We start from the raw sequence: 19,654 nt of genomic DNA on the forward strand, positions 1-19,654 counted from the left end.
AGCAAGAGGAGCGTTCCAAACCGCTGCCGGCCAGAATGACATCAGCACTGGCCAATCAGCTGAACAGCAGTTTTAAATTGCAGCCAACATAGGCATCTTGCTGTGCCCCAGACAGTTCTGGCCCTGGGCACACTGCGGACCAGTGTTGCCTTGGCTCCCAGCACCTTAACACTCTCTCCCAGACACAGTTAGCCTAGAAGGTTCCACTGTCCCAGCCATTTCCACTGTCCCGGATGGACAATGCCCTCTGGACAGCACCTGTTGGCTGGACACCGCTGGAGCTGGGAGTGTCCCTGCTCGCAGCTGCGGTAGCGTCACCTCCAGGAGCAGGGAGCAAACCCACTGAGGGGCCGCCCGATGACAAGCATGAAGCGTGCTGGGTGACTGGTCTTTTCCAGGGTTTGGGAATCCGTCAAAGGGTTTTAATTAAAGTTAAGAGGATCTCTGAGGAGCCCGTGCCCCCTGCTCTGTGTGCATGTGGGATTAGTCCTCACTGATTGATGGGCAGCCGTGGTGGGTGGGAGGCCCTGTGCAGAAGGTTGACCTCTACTGGGCTCCCCTCCCCCCTGCAGGCTTAATCCTTGCTGTTTACTTTGCTGTGAAAACCCCAGGTCACCTAGAACCCAGGTCTCCCACCCTCCTGGCCAAAGTCTGCATTACCCCCTGAGGCCTCCTCTTGGTCTTTAAGAAAGGGCCCAGGACCTTTGGGATGGCTGACATCTTCCTAACGTCTGCTTCCGTTTCTGACGTATTTGTACCCTGTCCTCACTTCCCAGCTCCAAAGGGGGGCGCACTTTCTGTGGTCCTGTCACCCTGCATGGCGGCAGTGCCTGATTTAATACACAGGCTCAACTTTGGGAAAGCTGGCATAGTGAAATCAGAATCCAGCAGACAGATTCCCTGAATGCAGGAGAGGGAAGTGAACCAGGGCTCCCTGCTTCTGCAAAGCTGGCCCCTGGCCGAGCTGACCTCCGCTGCGTGAAGGGGCTGGCCAACCGCAGTGTACGCCTTGCACCTGCTGAGTGTCACGCACTGGGGACGGTAGCAGGAGGAGGAGAATGACAATGGCACGGTGGGGAACCGGCTAGCACAGGGGCGAGGTCACGGGCCAGCCCAGAACAGGACCATCGGCCACCTACATACCGGAAGCACTTGCTCCCCTATTACTCTTGGGCTTCGTTCCGCAAGCCCCGCGGTCCTACTGTGCAGAGCTCATGGCTGTCCTGTGTGAGAACTGACCGTGGAGCAGCAACACTGGCCCAGTGGCCAGCACGTTTCCGCCTGGTCCCTGGCCCTTAGCCCTCTGACTGGCGCACGGTATGTCAGTCAATGTTGGGTGAACCTGTCAATCAACAGACCGGGCAGATGGAATCAGACCCCAAGTCCTTCGGCAGCAGGGCCTCAGAAGGGCCACGACAGCGCGCGCCGGATAGAAGCCATGAATTCGACTTGTTGAAAATCCACATGGGAGGGTTTCAGCCCCGGGGTGTTGCGCGATGGCCAATATTGCTGTGAGACTGAGGGGACGACTGTGGCGATCAGCCCTGATGTGGTCAGGGACCTCAGAGGCAGGGCCGCTTGTCAGTGATTGAGCGCTCGGCTGATTCGAGCCGGAGTTTGCTGGAAGAGCTGTGGAATTCCCGTCCTACTGGAGGCTGCAGGCTGAATGCAGCCGGGTTCAGCAGCAATTGAAGGTGGCATCTGAAACCCCGCTTGGGTTTTGCTTTCACGCTGAGGTTTGAAAACCATTAGCACTCGCTTGTTGGCTTCCTGGCCTTTCCCGCCGCAGCTCCCGCCGGTGCCCCTCCATTCCAGAATCACAGAGCGCTCAGGTGGAAGGGTCTTCAGGAGGGTGGCCAACAATCCGGCTTGCCCGGGACTGGCCCCACATCAGCACTGAAGGGCCCGTGTCCTGGGAATCCCCTCAGCTGTCGGCAAACTGGGAGGGTCACCCTGGTCTTGGAGACCACCAGCGGGTGCAGCCAGACTCAGGTTCAGGCCTCCGTACTTCCCGCTTCCTGGCAATGTGACTCTGGCCAAGGGGCTTCCTCCCTGGCGAGTTCCAGCCTCCCTGGCTCTCAGAGCCTCGTTCCAAGGTCATCACGGAGGCCAAGTGAGCCAGCGCCTGCCGCCGTCACTGTAGCCAGTGTTGGGCTAGAACTGTGCTCACCATCATTCTCCCATTCCAAATGCCTGCTCCCAACAGAGGAAACCCAGAAAGAAGCCGACTGCCCAAGGGGCCAAAGCCTCCGGCAGAGCATTGTGGGACAGCCAGGGCTCAGAGCAATACCCCTGACTCCTAATACAGTGCTCCTCCCTAAACCAGACCAACAGTCACAGCTTCCACCCGAGCAGCCCAGGGCCTCTGCTGGCCACTCCGTGGGGCATACAACTGTCACACGCTCAGTGTAAAAGCCCCCAGGACAGTCAGAGCGCCGTAGCTGCAAGCCGATGACCTGGGTCCCAGCTCACCGGGAAGAGCATAGAGTTTTGCAGGACCTTGCGGAAGGCCGCGGGACCCGCTGGGAATGGACGGACCCTGAGGTGCAGCCAGCAGCAGCCGGAGCTGCACAAGAGTCGCACCCGCGTGCCGCCGTGAGAACGAGCGAGTCCCGAGGCCTCCCGTCCCGGAGCCTGCCCGAGAGCCCGAGGCCCCAGGGAGGAAGCCCAGCTGGCCGGACTCCACGGCAGGGGCGAAGGGGAGAGGAAGCAGAGGGCAGAAGGGGGCCCCCTGCACCTGCAGCAGGGAGGACGCAGGCTCCACCGAGCCTGTACCCCAAGCAGGTGCCCTGGAAGGAATTCAGGGGGCTCTGGGGAAGGGGCAAGGGTGCTGGGCAGATGGAACCAGCCTCCAGCCCAGTGGGGGTGCCCTGCAGCTGGGTAGAGACCGTGAGAAGCTGCACAGCCTCCCCCGGCTTCCAGAGGGGCCTGGCGCGGCAGGGAGACGCTGCTGTCCAGGCCATCCGACTCCCTGTCCCTGGGACCAAGCCTCTCCTGGCCTAACCAGGCTTTCTCCGACAGAGCCCCCTGCGAAGGAAGGCCATCTGGGGCCGGAGTAAAATCGCAGCCGTCCACTGCCCTTGCATTCACACGGAGCCCTGGCCCAAGACTCTCCTTGGAGCAAAGTGGCTGTGATTTGGGTAAAGGCCACTGTCCGTAAACAGCGAGAACATTCCAGAAACTCAGTGAGAACTGGGACCAGAGTCTGTTTTCCTGCAAATGGGTCCATTTTTCACTTTCTATTTTTTTTTTAAATGTTCAGAGTAACAACTTGTTGAAAACCTGGAATATACTGTGTTGTTTTGAAGTCCAGGCTTCCTTCAAGGGCTTTTTTTTTTTTCTTTTTCTTTCTTTTTTTCTCTTTCTTTCTTTCTTTCTTTTACCTCCGATTTAACTTGCTGGGCGCCTGTGGAGTCTGGTATTAATAATAAATATTATTGCCGTGCATCCTTATTTTTCCCTTAATTTAATTAGAGAAAATGTAATAGCCCTTATGAAAACAATATATGAGTTTTCAAACCTAATTAACATGATACAAAGTGCGCAGGTCACAAAAATTGTTGTTTTCTCTGGAAAGCTTCCATGCAAATAGATAAAAACAAAACTGCATTTAATTCCACAGCCTGAGCTAACAGGCAAATCAGAGATGACGGACCCTCGCCCGAGGGCTCCGTCTGCCTGTAATAAATACTTTCCTTTTGTCACGATTCAAGGGAGAGCGGAGCGATACGCGAACCCTATCAAATATTCCGAGGTGGCGCCAAGTCAGCCATGACCAAGTTCAGCCTGCGACCTTGCACGATGCTAAGCTGCAGCAGCCCAGATGTCAGGGAACTGGGCCCCCGCTGGCCTCTGGTGCTGGGCACGTAGCCCCGCCTCCCCCCCCCTTGTCTGCGTGCCCTCGCCGGGTCTCCCTGGGAGCAGGGGTTCAGGCCAGCACAGGTGGATGGAGGCCACTGGATGCCAGACCCTCTCTCTTCAGCTTTTCCTGAACTTGGAGCCTGATCCTCTGAGTGTTCCCCAGGGCCAAGCAGGAGGACCCACAGAGGAAAACAGGAACCCCCTACCCCCCAGCCCCCAGCTCCTGGTCTGGGCTCTGCCAGGACCCTCGGCAGCCTCCCACCTGGGACACGGGTTCACATTCAGAGTGTGCCTCCTGCCTGCCCGCCTGCCTGCCCGCCTCTCCCTCCCTCCCTCCATCAGCAGCTCCACCTCCAGAACTTGCCCCATGTTCCTCTCCTGGGCTTGATCCAGGCCTGGGAGGGTATCCCACCTCTGCAGAACTGGTCTGTGAAATGGGAATGGCATGCGGGGAGCTGGAAGCCCCTGTGAGAGCTTAGCATGCAGTAAGCACTGCATAAATGCCACCTCTCTTTTCTCCCACTCACGGATGCCAAGTCTGAACACGGAGTGGGCAGGCACCTGGCGATTGCCTCCATCACTCTCACAGTGCGGCAGCCCGCACGCAGGCCTTTGTGCCCACCAGGGTCTGGGGAGCTGCAGCCGGATCCTTGCACCAGGCCGTGTCCCAGCTGGGGGAGCTAAAGGGACATGGCAGGATGGCGGGTAGGGCCGGCCCTGGGGAGGCTCCCAGCAGGTGTGGCTGCAAACTGCGTTCCAGTCGGTGTCACTGGAGAGCTGGGGCAGGGACCTGAGATGCCAGACCAAGACCAGGCTCACCGTCGGAGACCCCACCCCTGGGGAGAGTACAGCCTGCAGGCTGGGGGGCCCCTGAAAAGTGAGAGCCTGTCCCAAGCCTGCGCCTCCGCACACCTGCTGCTCCTGCTGTTGAGTTGTTGGACTGACCAGTCACAAGACGTGAAAGCAGCCCAACATGGCTGCTATCCTGGGGGTTATTACTATGAAGGCGGCAGTTGTTCTGACTTACTGAGGGGTTCAGTCAGAGATACTGCAGGGAGGTAACAGAGATGCAAGCGAGGGGCTGTGCTGCATTTTAGGGGTGGCTGTTTGGCCTGGCTCCTGAGATGCCCACATCCCACATGGAGAACCGAGCTGTGGCTCCCGGCTCTCGCCAAGGCACATCCTGGGAGACAGGGGTGATGGCTCCAGGAACCAGATTCCTGCCACCGCACGTGACACTTGAGCGTCGCGTCCGGCTCCCAGCGTGAGCCCCTGCAGGGAGTGGACCTGGAGATGGCCACTCCCTGTCTCTCTCTTCCCGTGTGTGTCTCTTCTCTGCTTCTCAAATAAACAAACTAATACAAAAGTTAAAGGAAGTTAAGCCAGCGTCGTGGCTCACTAGGCTAATCCTCCGCTTTGTGGTGCCGGCACCCCGGGTTCTAGTCCCAGTCGGGGCGCCGGATTCTGTCCCCGTTGCCCCTCTTCCAGGCCAGCTCTCTGCTGTGGCCCGGGAGTGCAGTGGAGGATGGCCCAAGTGCTTGGGCCCTGCACCCCATGGGAGACCAGGAGAAGCACCTGGCTCCTGCCATCGGATCAGCGTGGTGCGCCGGCCGCGGCAGCCATTGAATGGTGAACCAACAGCAAAGGAAGACCTTTCTCTCTGTCTCTCTCTATCACTGTCCACTCTGCCTGTCAAAAAATAAATAAATAAAAGGAAGTTAAACGTACCATATGAAATGTAAAGAAATGAATAAAATGAGATTTTTGGATACAAACGCAGGAGCTTGCAAGTGCATTACAAGTGCTCTGATGGACCACGAAGACACCAGACACTGCTAACGGTGCTCATTCCAACCTTGGGTGGGTCATTCGGCCACGTGGTCAGTGCGGGCAAGGTCAAGGCTTCCTCTCATTGGGCTGTGTTGGGTCTGTGTGAGCACGTGTAAGCGTGCGTAAGCGTGTGTGGCACATGTGGCACACTGGAAAGAACACCGGGCGCTCACTTGTAAGAAGCATGGAGGGCGGGGCCGGTGCTGTGGCGGGAGGGCTAAAGCCGCCGTCCCATAGCGGCGCTGGTTTATGTCCTGGCTGCCCCACATCTGATCCAGGTCCCTGCCAATGCACCTGGGAAAGCAGTGGAGGATGGCCTAAGCGCTTGGGCCCCTGCACCCACCTGGGAGACCCGGATGAGGCTCTGGGCTTTCGCCTGGCCCAGCCCTGGCCGTTGCAGTTATCTAGGGAGTGAACCAGTGGATGGAGGATTTCTCTCTCCCTCGCTCTCTCTCTCTCTCTCTCCCTCTCTCCCTCTCTCCCCCCGTTTGCTCTCTCTGTGTAGCTCTGCCTTTCAAATAAATAGATCTTTTTTTTAAAAAAAGACACATGAGGGTTAAATACACATTTTTCTCTCTTCTCTCTCTCTGTTTTTTTAAATATAAGGGTTTATTTGTGTATTTGAAAGACAGAATGACAGAGAGAGAGAGAGAGAGAGAGAGAGAGAGAGATTCTCCACCGACCAGGTCACCCCCTAGAGGACTCCATCCTGGGTGTCTCCGACATGGGTCGCAGGGGCCAGGCACTTGGGCCGTCTTCTGCTGCCTCCCCAGGCGCATGTGCAGAGAGCTGGGCCAGAAGCGAGCAGTCAGACTTAACCCGGCGCTCCAACAGGACGCCAGCCTCACAAGCAGCGGCTTAACCTGCAGCACGCAACGCTGGCCCCACAAACGCCTTCCTAGAGGGCCGTGAAGGAATAACAAAGGTTTGGGGCAGGACGAAGCCGGCAGGGCCCGGGACGGAGCAGCAGTTATTAGAGGGACAGGGTAACAGGCAGCACCAGGGCTCAGCGGTGAGGACGCAGCTTCAGAGCTCAGGCCGGGGCAGGTGGTGTGCAGTGAGCTAGGCCGCGGCTTGGGATGCCTGCATCCCGGCCTGGAGTGCCAGTGCCCATGCTTCCAGTTCGGCAGGTGAGTTGAGTCACACGGGGCCGGCGCTACGGCACAGCAGGCTGAGCCTCCACCTACGGCACTGGCATCCCATATGGGCGCTGGTTCGAGTCCCGGCTGCTCCTCTTCCAGTCCAGCTCTCTACTATGGCCTGGGAAAGCAGTAGAAGATGGCCCAAGTGCTTGAGCCCCTGCACCTGCACGGGAGACCCGGGAGAAGCTCCTGACTTCTGATCAGGCCAGCCCCGGCCATGGCAGCCATTTGTGGAGTGAACCAGCAGATGGAAGACCTCTCTCTCCGTCTCTCCCTCCTTCTGTCTTTAACTATGGCTCTCAAGTAAATCAATCTTAAAACAAACAAAAAAGCAGTAGTTGAGTCTCTGCCACCAGCGTGAGGCCCAGGTGGAGTTCCTGGCTTCTAGTTTCAGCCTGGCCTAGCGCTGGTGTTGTGGGCGTTCAGAGAGTGAAGCAGTGGGCGGAAGATTTCTCTCCCTCTGTCTCTCTCTCTCTCTCTCTCTCTCTCTCTCTCCCTCCTTCTGCCTTTCAAATAAATAAACAAATCTTTAAAAATTAAATCTCATCCAGGAATCGGACCCCCCGAAGACTAGAGAGCTGGAGGCTCAGGCAGCTCAGGACGTTGGGAGTGAGGTTTCCCATCATGCCCTGGCCCGCACGTCACTGGGCACATTGAAGTGGGGGCTGGGGGATGTCCTAAATGAGACCCCAACTCTGCTGCTTTCTGCTCCCAGAGTGCTGGAAGCCAGGTTTGTCCTGCACAACCATGAGCTTGGAGGAGAACCTCTGAGAACCTGGGCAGTCTGAGAGAAGCCACTGCAGCTGCCCTCACTTGGGGGCTGCCCCCTCGGGCAGCCATGACTCTAGAAAGCCCCCAGTCAACAAAGCCCACCCCTGTACCCTGAGTTTCCAACCGACTCTTCAGTGCCTTACTATTAAATCTGGACAGCCAGGGACCAGCAGACGCATGAGGAGAACCCCAGAGCTGGACATCAACCAGGGAGCAGAACTAAGCCAGGTGCAGGGGGCCGGCTTGGTGCTGTGGCACAGTGGGCTAAGCCCGCACCTGCGGTACCGGCATTCCATAGGGGCTCCAATTCTTATCCCAGGGGCTCCTCTTCCGACCCTGCTCTCTGCTGCGGCCTGGGAAAACAGTGAAAGATGGCTCACGTCCTTGGGCCCCTGCTCCTGCATAGGAGACCCGGAAGAAGCTCTTGAATCCTGGCTTCGGGTTGGCGCAGCTCTGGCCGTTACAGCCATTTGGGGAGTGAACCAGCACATGGAAGAAATTTCTCTCTCTCTCTCTCTCTCTCTCTCTCTCTCTCTGTAACTCTACTTCTCATACAAATAAACAAATCTTTACAAAAAATCCTATTAAAAAGAAAAAAGCAAGGTGCAGACAGAGAGACTTCAGAACTGCTGAGAGCCTCGGATCAGCAGAGAAGGGACCCCGTTCCAGACCAGGGCGCCGTTCACAGGGCGCTCAGAACCGAAACCTGCTCCAAATGCAGAAGCAGGAAGGGCTGGGAGACAAGATCAAGGCAGTCTTCCGGAAAATACCACAGAGAGGCGAAGAGCTGGCAACGAGAATTAGGAAATCAGTGCAGGAGGTCCAACAGCAAATGGCCGAGATTTCTAGAAAACGAAAGAACTGAGCAAAGAGAGAAGCAGCACAATGAACTGTCACAGAGCGTGTTCAAGGGGGTTTCCAGATTCGAGAGGCCCACTGAAGACCTGGTTCATGGAGGAACAAGATTCTCACCAAGGCACATCATCAAGAAAACCTAGGAAACACAGGCTAGGGAGATCCTGCATGCTTCCAGAGGAACGAAGGAGCAGGTTGCATACATAAAAAATCACAAATTACAAAGGCACTAACTTTCTCAATAATTGGAAAGTAAAAGATGATAGGGCAGTGTCTCAGCGTTCTAAGGGGAATTGTTCCCAAACAAAAATTGTTCACTCAGACCAAACATCGATTGAGTGTGAGGGTAAACTACATTTATAGGCATGGAAGGTGTCAAAAAATGTACTTCCATTAACCGTGTCTGAGAAAGCTACTGGAGGATGCACACCACCAAAATAAGGGAGCAAACCGTGGAAGAGGAAGACGTGGATCTCAGTTTGCTCAGGCTGCTGGGCCAAACCCCAGAGGCTGGTGGCTGACGTAGAAACACATTTCTCACAGTTCTGGAAGTCGGGGAGCCCAAGATTGAGCTGCCAGTCAATCTGGTTCCTGGGAGGGCTCCTTCTCCACATGTGCACACGGTAGGGAGAAGGGAGGGAGGACACTGGGAGATCTCGCTGCTCTTCCTACGAGGCCACTGCACCCTCACAACCTCATTTTACCTTAATCACTTCCTAGAAGTCAGAGGCAGTCGTATTCAGTGTTGGGGCTTCAGCGTGTGACTGTGGGAGGAACACAATTCAGTCCCGGCAGCGTGAATCCATGAAATAGACAATTCTGCACAGGAGAGAAACTAAGGAAACTTCCAGGACGACAGGTGGGCAAGAGGTCTAGGCGGAAGCCAGCCCAGCAGCAGATCTGCAATGAATAAGGAAATGGATCGATCACCTAATGTCTTTGCATTGAGAGAGTTCACACTTCTGGCAAAAAGTTTGGGATCTATAAGAACAGACTTTAGAAAAACAAGGCATTTGGCTGCTTGATAAGCAGCAATTAATACAAGGAAGGACATAGCAGAGAACAAAATTTACAGCCTCAACATTGTAAATAGTTAGCACTGATCTTTAAATTTGTGCGATGCTATTGAGCCTAATGTTACAGGGTTCACCGGCAACCATAAAATTGTCAGAGCTTTGAGGCTTGCTTTACGGAACGCTCCACCCTTCGCTCCCAGGCACAGGATTCCCTGCTCTGTTCCCCCAGCTCTCAACAACCTGTCCCCGAGTCAGCAGCCCCTCCCTCCCGGGACTGCTCAGGGAGACGGCACATTTGGTGACGGGGACAAAGAATAGCCCGGAAAATGGGAGCATTGCAGCACAATAGAGCTCCCATGGGTCAGGACAGAGTGAGGAGGCGGGGAGGGCTGACCTGTGACATCCTGGTGCTCATGGCGAGGTGCCCTGGAGGCCAGGATGAAGCCTTGCTTTGCACCTGTGGTCTCAGTAAGACAGGTGTCCTTCCCCAACACGGGGAGGGGGGCTTGCTCCGATCTACTGTGGGCGTGAATACCTCAAAGGGAAGAGGAAGGACCCCCACACACCTTTGCTTCCTGCCTGCCTGCCTGGCCTGGGACGTTGCTCTTCTCCTGCCGTGAGCTGCCCTGGTCTCAGACGTCCAGGGTCGGGCTGGGACTGCACCTGCTCCTCTGGGTTTCCCAGGCTCCAGCTTGCTGATGACAGGTGTGGGACTTCGTTGGTTCCATAGTCACGTGAGCCACTTTCTCACAGGACATCGATAGAGTGAGAGAGGTAATAGATAGACGATAGATGATAAAAAGATGGTGAAGATTATCTCCCATTGTTTATCAGAAGACGGGGATCGGCACGCGACTCCTAGGAGCACCTGCCGCTCCAGCCTGGGAAGTCCCAGCACAGCTCCGAGGCTGCGGAACCGTAGCGTGAGAGCAAGGGGTATACGGACCCTCCGCGGGCGGTGCCCCTCCAGCCTCCCGCAGACTCCTGCTGCTTTCAGCCGGCCCCTCGTGCACAGACCTCCCGCCCCGGAGCAGCACCCCGGCAGTGCACGTGGCTGCAGGGCTGCCATGTGGGCTGCAGCTGGTTCTCCCCAGTCCCCCTCTACAGGATCTGAAGAGGAGCACGAATCCCCCGGCCCTGCTTCCTGCGGTGGCCTGAACTGGTAATGAAAGGCAAACGGCAGAGCCAAGTCTGATGTCTCTTTTCAAGATAAAACACGGAAGCTTGGAGCCAGATGGACGCGAGTTGAAGGCACGGCCCTTCCCCTCTGCTGCATGGGCCTCTGTCAGTTCCTCAAAGGCCCTGGAGCTTCAGGTGCTGCCCTTGGCCAAAAGAGAGGCTGCTGGGGCCAGTGTCCGGGTGCAGCCGCTGAGGCCACTGCTTTCAACAAACTCCGTCTAGGTCTCCCCCGAGGGTGGCAGGGACCCAAGCACTGGGGGCATCTTCCACTAATTTTCCCAGGTGCGGTAGCAGGGAGCTGGATCGGAAGTGGAGCAGCCGGGACTCCAACCAGCTCTCTGATATCGGATGCTGGCATGGCAGGTGGCGGCTTAACCCCCTGCACCACAGAGCCAGCCCCCAGGTGTAATCCACTTCTAAAACACAACCACGACGCCCCATGCACAAATACAAAGCAATGCTGCACCTTGCAGTGGGCCCCTAAGGACAGAAGGCGCAGGAGAAGGCGGGACATGGGGCTCCGGCGGCCCCGCTGCCTGCTGCCTTCCCAGGGGGAGGACGGGACAGGACAGCCCGGCACGCACTTGAGCCCCACTCGCCTCAGATATTGAAATTCAGACTTCACGCGGAGAGAATATTTCTGTATTATGCTTCTCCAGGATGTAAAAAATTAATACAATTTGCAAAAGACAAACAGGAGGAAGAGGACAAGGAGGAGGCGGCTCTGGGGCGCACCTCTCCCGCGTCACGCCACGGCGGTCAGGGAGCACTTCCCAAGGCCCCTTCCCCCGCACCCTTCCAGCTCCTAAATGGGAGACCTGTAGGAAACAGGAAGGGGAGTGGGACCCATTCCTGGGAGAGGGCCGCAGGCACGGAAGGCAGAGATAAGGAGGGGCCTCTGATCAAAGGCTCTGGTGTTAACAGCCCCGGGACTTGAAGCCTGCACGCCCCGCACGCACGCATGCACACACACGCACTCACACACGTGTTCTCCTTGGGTTCCCCCGCGGCACTGATGAGGTCGGCCCCGCCTCGCAGAGATCTTGTCCCTGCCATGCACAGCCTGCCACGGCTCGCTCTTTCTTTCCTTCTAACTCATTAATTAACTAATTTCTATTTATGTGAAAGACAGAGACAGAGAGAGAGGGAGAGAAAGGGAAAGAGATCTTCCATCTGCTAATTTACCCCCTCCAAAGGCCCCCCAACAACCAGGGCTGGGCCAGGCTGAAGCCAGGAGCCAGGAAGTCCATCCAGGTCTCCCAGGTGAGTGGCAGGGGCCCAAGCTGCCGGCCAGGATGTCCACTAGCAGGAAGCTGGACGGGAAGCAGAGGCGGGGCCCCTCCCAGGCACTCTGATGTAGGCTGTGCATGTCCCAGACGCAGCAACACCGGCTGCACCGCAGCCGCCTCCCCACGGCTCCTCTGAACAGGTCCGCTCCCCGCGGTGCATCAGCCTCTCCGCGGATACAGTGAGCTCCACTCCGCAGATACAGTGAGCTCTGCGAGGCTCCTCCTGCCCCGAGCACGGTGCATCCGGGGCTGTGGCTGCCCCTTGCCTGGGCTACCTACCGTGGGGCCCCTGTGTCTAGCAGTCCCGTGCATTGAGGGGTGGCGTCTCCCAGGGAGCTGCTTGACTTACCAGAGCTTCCGTGGGTGCACGCGTCACAAACCAAAGACCTGGGGGGCGTAGACAGCATCTTCGCAAAGGTTCTGAAACTTTGGAGAAGGTAGGAAAATGCGGACCATGGCGTCAGGAGCCTCGTGCACACAGGAAGAGGGTGAGAACTTTCAAAGAGGAAGGAAGGGAGGAGGAAGGGGGTGGCGGCGGGGGTGGGCGTTTGGCGCAGCCGTTAAGCTGCCGCCTGGGATGCCCACACCCCACGACAGGGTGCCCGGGTGCCCGCCCTGGCTCTGCTCCTGATCCAGCTCGTGCTAACGCAGAGCTTAGGAGTCAGCAGGGACGGCTCAGAGCTGAGGCCCTGCCACCCATGCGGGAGACCTGGATGGAGCCCCCGGCTCCTGGCTTCAGCCCTGGCCGTGCCCTGGCCATTGTGGACATTTGGGCGGGTGAACAGCAGTTAGAAGCTCACTCTCTCCTCTCTCTCTTTCTCTCTCTGTGCCTGTGTGTCTGCCTCAAATAAATAAATAAATAAAAAGCTTTTTAAAAACCCTCAGAATTAGTCTATCTCAACACAAGGTAGTTTAGTGATGCCTATGCTGAAACAAGGGATGCATGCGGCAGAACAAAGACTGGAGTGCAGGCTCCTCACCAGCCCAAGTAAATGCTACAACCAGCTCTTGCTGGTTCTCTCTCTCTCTCTCTCATCTTTTCACCCATCTGGAGGTAGGTCACGCACACCATTCAGCATTTCGCTTGCTTTCAACTGACAGTAAGCGAAGAAAATACAGAAGAAGAGGTTTCTCATTCCCTCTCCAAGCCTCCGTGTGGGAAATGTAACTTGACACTTTGCGTGTTCCCCACGGCGGTCCCTAAGGAAGTGGGGACTGGCACACGGCAGAGGGTCCCCTGGGGCTCAGTGATCCTGACCCTGAGACCTGGCTGACAGGTGTAAGGACTGTTACATAGCAGGAGGGGAACTACATGGCGGAAGGGGGGGCTGGTTCTGAATGGAAGGTTCCAGAAAGCCAGGTCGTGACTCACCACCCTCTCTGGCCGGGGTGCTGACGGAGTGCTGCCTGGGGTCACGCAGACACAGAACCTCGATTTCACAGCACTGCAGTGGGAGCTGCCGTGGACGGCCCTGAAGTTTTCGGCCCTGAGAGCCATCGTGTGTCACTGCCGGCACAGCTGGAGCAGCCCCTCCAGCAAACCCCATGGCTGTCTCTCCAGGAAGCGTGTCCATCAGGTCTGGGGACCAAAACGCTTACCTTTCAGAAACGCATGGGCGTGAGGACGGCGTGAATTGGGACCTCCCTCTGCAGGGACTGCAGCCAGGAGGCAGGAGAAGCAGCAGAGGAGACGGAATCAGGCCAAACCCAGCCTTCTAGGGAGCACCGAGCACAGGGTGAACTCAAGTGCTTGGCAAATGTTGGGTGACAATCGAGAGGCGGATGACGGGAGATAAACAGCGCAGCGTGCGTTCCGGTGCAGTGGGTTAAGCTGTGGCTGTTCAAGTCCTGGCTGCTCTGTTGAGACCCAGCTCCCTGCCAATGCTCCTGGGAAGGCGGTGGAGGATGGCCGGGGTGCTTGGGTCTCTGCCACCCACGTGGGAGACCCAGATGGAGTTCCCGGCTCCTGGCTTCCGCTTGGCCCAGCCCTGCCTTTTGTGAATATTTGGGAAGTGAGCCAGTGGGTAGAAGATCTCTCTGTGCCACTCTGCCTTTCAAAGAGATAAACTGATCTTTGTTAAAATTTTTTTTAAGATTTTTAATTTATTTATTTGGCAGGCAGAGTTACAGAGAGAGAGAGAGAGAGAGAGAGAGAGAAAGGTTGTCCTTCCGTTGGTTCACCCCCCAAGTGGCCACTACGGCTGACATTGCGTCAATCCAAAGCCAGGAGCCAGGTGCTTCCTCCTGGTCTCCCATGCGGGTGCAGGGCCCAAGGACCTGGGCCATCCTCCATTGCCTTCCTGGGCCACGGCAGAGAGCTAGACTGGCAGAGGAGCAACCGGGACTAGAACCCGGTGCCTACATTGGATGCCAGTGCTGCAGGCGGAGGATTAGCCAAGTGAGCCATGGCGCCAGGCACTACAGATCTTAAACAAAAATTCCAACATCATTACATTGTCCTGAGGACGGCAGAAATACTTTTAAACTTAGAAGTTAAGCACGCAAGGTAAAATGTAAGGTTGAACAATGAAATGATAAAAAGAACACGGAATATAACTCTCAAACAATTTAAAGGGGACAAGAAACCAAGGAAGCCTTGGGTTAGTGTCACAGAGCAGGAGAAAAAGTGCAGGGCACAGAAACACACAGCAAATGCAGACGGAACAAACCCATCCATCCACGGACTGAGACTTTTCTCGGACGGTGTTTTTAAAAACCTAATTTTATGACATTTGGGAGAGACCCCTGTACTTGGAGGCCACAGAAACACTGAGGGTAAAGGCACAGCAAACGAAGACCAATGAAAGGGGCGCACAGGTGGCCACGTCCGTGTCACAGATTGTCCTGGTGGCGTCCTCTACCTGCGTCTCGGTTCTTCCAAGCGGCCCCGTCAGCTGGAGGCAAACATCAACTCACGCAATTGACAAACACCCACCGATTACTCCCAGACTTCACATTACCGGGGAAATTGTCTGTTAATGCATCTCCACCAGCCCCTGGACGCCAGCCCCGTGGGAGGAAGCAAGCTGGGTCTTATTAGTAGTCACTTAGCCCACGTCTGACTTACAGCGTTCTTAATAAATGTTTATTGAATAAACCAGCGGTTCTGGGGACTGGCCGCACATCAGAACCTCCTGGGAGTTTTTAAAAGTCCTGAGGCCTGGGCCCCACCCCAGGCCAATTAAAAGGGACTCCCTAGGGGTGGGACCCCAGTATCGCGCGCGTTTTAAGAGCTCCCCAGGTGAGCATGGTGCTTGGCCAGGGCTGAGAACCTCTGGAATAAATAAATGGCTGAATGACCAAAGGAATGGACGTCTTTTTGATTTACGGAAAAATTCCTTGCAGGATTCCTTTTAAAGCAGCATTCCCATGGTGCGTTTTCAATGTAATTCGATTTTAAGAAATTTGATTTATACCCAATATTGCTGGGACAATCTATTTTGGAAAGCAAGGAACATCTGTATTATCTATCAAATTTTTTTTATGGATTTGGGAATATTCTGTTTCTCCGTTTAGAACCGAGCTGGAGATTTGAGCAAGATTGTATCATTTCCTGTACTCTGCAAACTGCTGTCTCCCGCTTTGGCATTGAGAGACCATTTCCCGGCAATATTAGGCACGCGATTACTTAATGAGACGCTTACGGCAGTTTGGAGAAGCATAACAACACCATTGTCCAGGCTCCCCGCTCCTGACGTTACGTAAGCAGCACACGAATCCCGCTCAGTCCCCCGCTGCGCATGGGGCCTCTGCGTGCCCAGCGCCATGCTGGGAGCTGGCGGGAGGCACGGGGGGCAGCAGTGCCCAGGGCAGACGATGACCGGGCAGAGGGGCGTTCAGAGGTCGGGCGAGGCCACGGAGGCAGCATCCCTCCAGTAGGGGCAGTGAGACAGGGGGGTTTCTGAGGACATCCCAGGGAGAAGAGTCACAGAGGAAGGAGCCTGGAGCTCCGAGTTCCAGGACCTGGAAGATTCCCATGCAGGGAGCTGGGGCATGGGCATGCTGCCACGGGAGATGGCGGGGGTGGGGGGGCGGGCTGTGGACAGCCAGGGGAGGGTGGTGCTGTTGGAGCACCCTTGCTACCTTTGTCCCAGACCTGGAGACGCCCTGCTGGTCACCTTACCCGCCCCCAGCCCCAGCCACACTGGCCACAGCCTCAGTGATCACCCCTTCCACCTCTGCTTTCGCGGTCAGCCGCCAAGGGCTGCTCTAACAGTGACCACAAGCGGTGTGGTTCACTTTCTCCGGGGGCTGGAGCCCGGGAATGCAGGGACCAAGATGCCAGCAGGGCCACCTCCCTCCGGAGCCTGTAGGAACTGCTTCTGTCGCTGCCTCGCTCCCGGTGCTGCCAGGTACTCCCGCTGGCATGGCTCCCACGGCCGTCTTCCCATGTGTGCCTCCCCATGCGGCTCTGTGTCCACGCTGCCCCTCGTGCTCCATCAGGGCCACCTGGCCACGCCCTTTGCCCTGGATTTCCTCTGCGGAGCCCCACGTGCAGACGCGGTGACATTCTGAGGGCCCTGCATGAGCATTTCCGGGGTCACACCTGGGGTACACACCTGTGAAGGGTCAAAGACGGCCCACTTTGTCCCCGTCTCTTCCCTGTCCTCTAAAGCTGTTTTCCTCCTGCCTCTGGGCATAGAATGTCTCCCCCCACCCCCCGGGTTCTGCATCCCCCCCCCACCCCGCCCCAGGTTCCTCCCAGCCCTGCAGGCACCATGGACAGTTTGGGCAACTCAGGGCTGTGCAGCCTGGGTGTCGCACGGGGTACCCCTGGGAGCAGGTGGGTGGACCAGCGGACTTCTGCCAATTTAAACATGACAAGGCCTGTGAAACCAGGGCCTGGTACACATTAAGAGTCCAATAAATGTGTCGGCGACTTCTCCTGTCCTCCTCCCTACTCTGACTTAAGTGAAGCCCAGCACAGTCTTTCCAGACTCTTCTCTCACTGATCCCAGCTCTCCCTAGAGAGAAACTTCCAGAAACAGCCTCCCCTGCTCGGTGCGGAGAGCCACCCACTCCCATCCCCCTGCCCGCTGTCTTTCCCCGGCCCCTCCGGCTCGGCTGCCGGAACCCAGCTTCACCTGCTCCCGGGACGGCCCCTGCGGTCCCGGCAGTCCGCTGGGCAGCTCTCGCCATCTGCTGCAGGGGCGGCCCCACCTCAGGGACAGCTCCACGGGGCCCCCAAATCCTCCGTCTCTCCCTCTGTCAACAGCAGCATCTCAGAGATAAGCCCAGCGCTTCGCTTCCCACGGCCTCTCCTCCTCCTCCTCCTCCTCTCTCTGTCTCTCTCTCTCTCTGGAGATAATCAGAGCAAAGTCCGGTCTTAACTTGTCCGACTGGGCCCGCAGCAGGGTCTCGGCTCCCCTTCAAGTGTCTCCAGTGCGCGCTCGGCGTCTGCGGCAGGGCTGTATTTCTTCTCTGCTTCCCTCGTCCCCTTCCCCTCACCTCGCCCTGCTCCCGCCCCCTTCCTTCCCTGCTCTGCTACTCACAGAAAGTTCCATCCGTGTTCTTTGTCCCGCAGGGACCCCCATGGAGGGGCAGAGGGCTCGTCCCCCTCGAGCTGTGCTGGGCCATTTCCCTCCCTCTTCCAGGTCTGGCTCCCCCTGTGGACAGTGCCTGGGTAGGGATCCTGCAGGGTCCACTTAGCTGGGGAACTCTTCAGTGCCAACGAGCTCGACCTTGGCCTTGGCCTCAGCCTCCACAGAGCAGGGTTCCGATCCTCACTGCCCTTTGTGTCCGTGGAGACACCGGACAAAGATTAACCCACCCCAGCCTTGCCTTTCTAATCAGGAAGCAGCAGCCCCTCCACGGGGTGGGAGAGCTGACAGGTGCCCGCAGCAACTGAGCGGAAATGCTGAAAGAGAACTCCAGGGTCACTCAAGCAGAGCTTGGGCTGTGGTCAGCGGGAACCACCCCAGACCCCGGAGAACAGGGCTGAGCCGGCAGATGGTGGTGGGGTGCACTACCAGGATCCCCAAGAAGAAGGTGCCTACAGAGCCAGCTGCCTTGAGAGAGGAACAGCCCAGCCCGGGGCCACCACCAACTCTGCAGCCAGGAGCCAGCAGGGTGAGCACCCCTGCGGTGCCTGCCCCCCCCACCCCCCCACCCCCGCTGCCTGTGGATGCTCCCGGCCACATGGTCCCTGCAGGCCAGTCTCCCTGGCAGACCGGGGCTTGGAGGGGAGGCTACAGAGAAGGCGTGAAGCAGCAAGTGGATGAAGCCGCAGAGGTCTACAAATCAGACAGGAGGTGGCCGTGCCGCACAGCGCCTGGCATACAGGGGTTCAGCAGCTGGGCTAGCCACGCCCTCTCCTTGCCAGGGAAAGAAACCAGCAGATACCACTTCCTCTGGAATTACTGCGAAGGGCCCCTTTAGAAAACATGGACTTCACCACGCTGGCCTCAGCCGACTGGACCAGGGCAGGTGCCTCACCCTCATGGGCGGGGACCCACGAATATCTCCGCCCTCCCCCCCATCTCCTTAGCTGATTGGACTCGGGACAGGCATCTGTGAGGCAACCGGATGGTGACTAAGCAACCCCATGAGATCTCTCTTGGGACAGCAGGTGTGCCCAGACTAGAGGGGCCAGGTGGAGGGGTGGAGGCGCTGCTCCCGAGCCGTGGTGGGGACAGCGAGAGCGGGCACTTGGCTCTGAGAGGCCCCCTGAGCTTGTCCTGGTGTGCGGGAACGTCAGCCTGGGCCAGCGCCGCACGGGGACACGACTTCCTACACACCTCTCGGACACCTCGAGGGAGGCGGCTCGCGCACAGCAGGTAGGCGGGAGCCCCGCCCCGGCCGCCCCTGGGAAAGCGCCCAGGGTCGCTCGCAGGGAAGAGCACACAGCACGGGGAAGAAGGACGAGGCCTCTGAGGATCTAAGCACCCCTCTGGATGGTGCAGTTCCTTAGTTTGTTATTTTTACCATCAAGGGGCCCACTAACATATGAAAGGAATTCTTTCAAAATAAATATTGAACAAATACTTGAGCCTCCCTGAAGCAGAGGGGCGGAGCAGCCGCGGCCGTCACCAGCGCCCACGCACGCAGGCACCCCCACGGCGAGTTCCACACCTTCTGTAATTAGCGGTGATGGTTTTCCTCCCCAGAGCCCACATGGTTTACTCCCTGACGCATCTGTGGGACATTCGATGTGCGTTCTCTTTGCGCGTTCTCAAGGGCAAACCGCTCCCGCCGAGCCCCGCCCACTCGTTCTCTCTCTGGGCCGTTTGCTCAGCGAAGAAACCGAGTCCTCATGGAGCTGGGTGAGGCCGTGGGCCAGGACCTCAGATAGAGTCGGAGAAGAGACCGGAACCCGGGTGCTGCAATGGAGTGAGGGGTGGTGCAGGGGAGGGGCCCAGGTAGGGTCCTTGCCTCCCAGGGGCCCGGCTGTGGACCCGCGGTGACTGGCAGTGTCCAGCCCAAAGCGCCCCGGCGGGAAGCCGGCCCTGCTGCTACACAGAGCATCCCCAGGCGGGACGCCTGCTCCTGTGGCCTCTGGGCCATTCACTGCTGCGCTACGCGGAGATCCGTGCCCCAGGTGCTGGGCTGGCCTTCCTGGATCCGGTAAGGAACAGCAAGCAGCATGGCCCGGCTTTGAGGAGTCACAGGTCGTGGGGGAGCAGGGCTGGCAGCAGGTGCAGGGGTGGAGGTGTCTGTCGGGAGCAACAGGTGCCCTGCGGCTTCTCTTCCTTCCAGCTGTGTGACCTCAGCC

This window comes from Oryctolagus cuniculus, chromosome 20 (genome assembly GCF_964237555.1).
Source record: "Oryctolagus cuniculus chromosome 20, mOryCun1.1, whole genome shotgun sequence".
NCBI lineage: Eukaryota > Metazoa > Chordata > Mammalia > Lagomorpha > Leporidae > Oryctolagus > Oryctolagus cuniculus.